We start from the raw sequence: 4,968 nt of genomic DNA on the forward strand, positions 1-4,968 counted from the left end.
AAAGTTGAACCCCCCCCCCCCGAATTAAAATCCTGGCTACGGCCTTGGTCCTACCAAACAATATGATGCGTGAGTAAGATTTTTAAAATATGAGTAAAATATTACTTATGTTAAACTCTGTTTAACAAGACAAACCTGATTAGAAATAAGAAAACTGAATTTAAATGAATTAATTAAGTAATAGTTAGGAATTATTAGAATAAAGTTGGTAACTCTGCGCGACGTCCAACGTACTTTATTAAATGTAATAACAAGTCTCCAATTAGCTAAAAAAAACACTATTTTAACCCTTATGCTACGTTGGGGTTATTTGATGACCCATGTCGTATTTTTCATCACCGCATTTCTTACTGTTCGAATATAATTAAAAATGTATATCACTCAGTGCATGTATTGGTGACTTATGCTGAATTCATGCTGAGTAGTAAGAACTTTTAATTATAATCCAACAGTAAAAAATTCGGTGATGAAAAATACGACCTAATACCCAACGTAGTATAAGGGTTAATGGCTCTTATCTCGGAGGCGCAAACCAATTCACTTGAGCATCAGAGACTGAAGCGAAGAGTCAACGATTTCTTTCATCATCAAACCAACAACATCTTAAATTGAAATCCATTTGCATTTTTTTTATTTCATGTTTGGGAAAATTCCTATTACAACTTGTGAGACAAACATTATCATACAGTCCAACATCTAAATAATCTCACAGTTGTACAACTTATGTGGTCACTTCTAGTCCACACCTCATTGAAATCAGTGAACATCTTTACCTTTCTCGGAACAAGTTCGGCGGATTTAGTTCGTTTTCATTGTGGGCCAGCGGATCCATGTTTTCCCGATATCTACAAACAACAAAAAAACTTCCTTGTATTGGCCTCTAAAAGCGGCAATCACTGCTTTGAAATTATCTCACGGAAAGATATGGCCCTTGCTTCTAAAAAGTATGTACACAGAAAACACGTGAGAAAAAAAAACTAAAACTAAAGAAAAAATCGTTGGACCCAAATAATGACGCTTTTTATTATGCAGAAATTCATTCGTACTATTTTCTAGAATCGTACGAAAATTTGTTTATGCTTTAGCTTACATTTGCTAATTTACAGGATTTTTTGAATTTGGATATCTAGAGGTATTCTAGGACCATAAAGAGGTGTGCTGAAAATGGTGAATAGCGGTCCATGTTTTGATATAGACCGACCTCCCGATTTTATGTCTTGGTCTTCTAGAATCCGTAGTTTTTACCTAATTTGCCTGAAATTTGAAATCTAGAGGTATTCTAGGACCATAAAGAGGTGTGCCGAAAATGGTGAGTATCGGTCTATTTTTTGACAAAGCCCCCACATAGATCGATCTCCCGATTTTCCTACATGGGCTTCTAAAATCCGTAGTTTTTATCCAATTTGCCTGAAATTGGAAATCTATAGGTATTCTAGGACCATAAAGAGGTGTGCCGAATATATTGTGTATCGGTACAGTTTTTGATGTAGCCCCCTTATAAACCGGCCCTCAGATTTGAGGTCTAGATTCTAAAACTACAATCATATGTGCTGAATATTGTGTATCCCTCCATGTTTTTGGCATAGCCCCCATTAGACCGATCTCCCGATTTAACTCCTAAGGTTTCTAGAAATTGTAGTTTTTATCCGATTTGTTAAAAATTGAAAATATACTGACAAGTGTATATACTGAATATACTAAAAAAAAGTATATTTGTTAGTTCTCATCGGTCCATTTAGTAAGCCCTCCATATAGACCGATTTCAGATCTTGAGGGTACAGAAAGTGCACTGATCATGAAAGAGCCAGAATTGAAATATGGGGGTCGCTTTATATGGGGGCTATATAAAATTATGAACACGAGTCTACCAAAAAATGGCAGATTTTTTATTGTTTGGTAGATTGGTAAAATTCTTGATGTTTTGGACGATTTTGCAAAATATTCCTCTCCAACTATGAAATGCTTAATAAAAAATTTTCTATAGAAATAAAATTCTGACAAAATTTTCTATAGAAATAAAATTTTGACAAAATTTTGTATTGAAAAAAATTTTTGACAAAATTTTGTATTGAAAAAAATTTTTGACAAAATTTTGTATAGAAATTATATTTTGACAAAATTTCGTAAAGACATAAAATGTTGATAAAATTTTCTATAGAATTTTGACAAAATTTTCTATGAAAATAAAATTTTGGTATATTATTTTTGGCTGATTTTGCTGTAATTGGGGATCGGTTTATTTAGGGGCTATATATAATTTTAGACCGATGTGGACCAATTTTTGTATGGTTGTTAGGGACCATATACAAACACTATGTACCAAATTTCAGCTGGATCGGATGAAATTTGCTTCTCTTTGAGGCTCCGCAAGCCAAATATAGGGATCGGTTTATATGGGGGCTATATATAATTATGGACCGATGTGGACCAGTTTGAATGGTTGTTAGAGACTATATACCAACACCATGTACTAAATTTCAGCCAGATCGGATGAAATATGCGCCTCTTAGAGGCTCCGCAAGCCAAATCTGGGGGTCCGTTTATATGGGGGCTATACGTAAAAGTGAAACGATATGGCTCATTTGCAATACCATCTGACCTACATCAATAACAAGCACTTGTGCCAAGTTTCAAGTCGATAGCTTGTTTCGTTCGGAAGTTAGCGTGATTTCAACAGACGGACGGACGGACGAACGGACATGCTTAGATCGACTCAGAATTTCACCACGACCCAGAATATATATACTTTATGGGGTCTTAGAGCAATATTTCGATGTGTTACAAACGGAATGACAAAGTTAATATACCCCCATCCTATGGAGGAGGGTATAAAAATGGTTCTTATAAATCCAGAATCTGATCTAGTTTTCATAGGTAAAATCTTTAAATTTTTCTTCGGGAAGCGTACTGTTTGAACTGATCTGCTTGGGAAAATATCTGTCATCAAACCCCATTGAAATGTTCAAAGGAAACATTTATATTTGATTCATGGTGGTGGGTATTTAAGATTCGGCCCGGCCGAACTTACTGCTCTATTTACTTGTTATACCCTCCACCATAGGATGGGGGTATATTAACTTTGTCACTCCGTTTGTAACACATCGAAATATTGCGCTAAGACCTCATAAAGTATATATATTCTGGGTCGTGGTGAAATTCTGAGTCGATCTAAGCATGTCCGTACGTCTGTTGAAATCACGCTAACTTCCGAACGAAACAAGCTATCGACTTGAAACTTGGCACAAGTAGTTGTTATTGATGTAGGTCGGATGGTATTGAAAATGGGACATATCGGTCCACTTTTACGTATAGCCCCCATATAAACGGACCCCCAAATTTGGCTTGCGATTGCTCTAAGAGAAGCAAATTTCATCCGATCCGGCTGAAATTTGGTACATGGTGTTCGTATATGGTCTCTAACAAACATGCAAAAATTGGTCTATATCGGTCCACTATTAAGTATAGCCCCTATATAAACGGACCCCCAAATTTGGCTTGCGGAGCCTCTAAGAGGCGCATATTTCATGCGATCTGGCTGAAATTTAGTACATGGTGTTAGTACATAGTCTCTAACAACCATTTGACAAAGCCCCCACATAAACCGATCCCCCGATTTGGCTTGCGGAGCCTCTAAGAGAAGCAAATTTCACCCGATCCGGCTGAAATTTGGTACATGGTGTTGGTATATGTTCTCTAATGACCATGCAAAAATTGGTCCACATCGGCCCATAATTATATATAGCCCCCATATAAACCGATCCCCCGATTTGGCTTGCGAAGCCTCTAAGAGAAGCAAATTTCACCCGATCCGGCTGAAATTTGGTACATGGTGTTGGTATATGTTCTCTAATGACCATGCAAAAATTGGTCCACATCGGCCCATAATTATATATAGCCCCCATATAAACCGATCCCCAGATTTGACCTCCGGAGCCTCTTAGAGGAGCAAAAGTCATCCGATCCGATTGAAATTTGTTCCGTGGTGTTAGTATATTGTCTCTAACAACCATGCCAAAATTGGTCCATAATTACATATATAGCCCCCATATAAGCCGATCCCCAGATTTGACCTCCGGAGCCTCTTAGAGGAGCAAAATTCATCCGATCCGGTTGAAATTGGGTACGTGGTGTTAGTATATGGTCTCTAACAACCATGCAAGAATTGGTCCATATCGGTCCATAATTATATATACCCCCATATAAATCGATCCCCAGATTTTCGGTCTATAGTTATATATAGGCGATCCCCAATCACACTAATATTGGTCCTTATCGGTTCATAATCATGGTTGCCACTCGAGCCAAAAATAATCTACCAAAATTTTATTTTTATAAAAAACATTGTCAAAATGTTATTTCTATAGGAAAATTTTTAAAAATATTATTTCTATAGAAAATTTTGTCTAAATTTTATTTCTATAGAACATTTTGTCAAAATTTTATTTTTATAGAAAACATTGTCAAAATGTTATTTCTATAGAAAATTTTATCCAAATTTTATTTCTATAGAAAATTTTTTCCAAATTTTACATCAATAGAAAATGTTGTCAAAATTTTGTTTTGTCAAAATTTTATTTCTATAGAAACTTTGAACTTAATTATATACGTATTTAATCGGCCTCTTTTAGTTTAATATATACCACGTATGGACTATGTGGTATATATTACGGTGTTAGAAAGTTTTAAGATACCTTGCCATCGGCAAGTGTTACCGCAACCCAAGTAATTCGATTGTGGATGACAGTCTTCAGTAGAAGTTTCTACGCAATCCATGGTGGAGGGTACATAAACTTTAACCATACAGTTCATTCCTACTATTTTTGGGAATCGTACGGAAATCTTCATTTGCTTTAGTTCATATTGAACTTATGTGTACGATCATTGAACTTTATACTCACGTTTAGTTCATAAAAGTAAGATCTCATTAAGCTGTGGAAAATTTCGATAAAAATAATAAAATTTAACTAC

This window comes from Haematobia irritans, chromosome 3, assembly GCF_050003625.1.
Source record: "Haematobia irritans isolate KBUSLIRL chromosome 3, ASM5000362v1, whole genome shotgun sequence".
Classification (NCBI taxonomy): Eukaryota; Metazoa; Arthropoda; class Insecta; order Diptera; family Muscidae; genus Haematobia; species Haematobia irritans.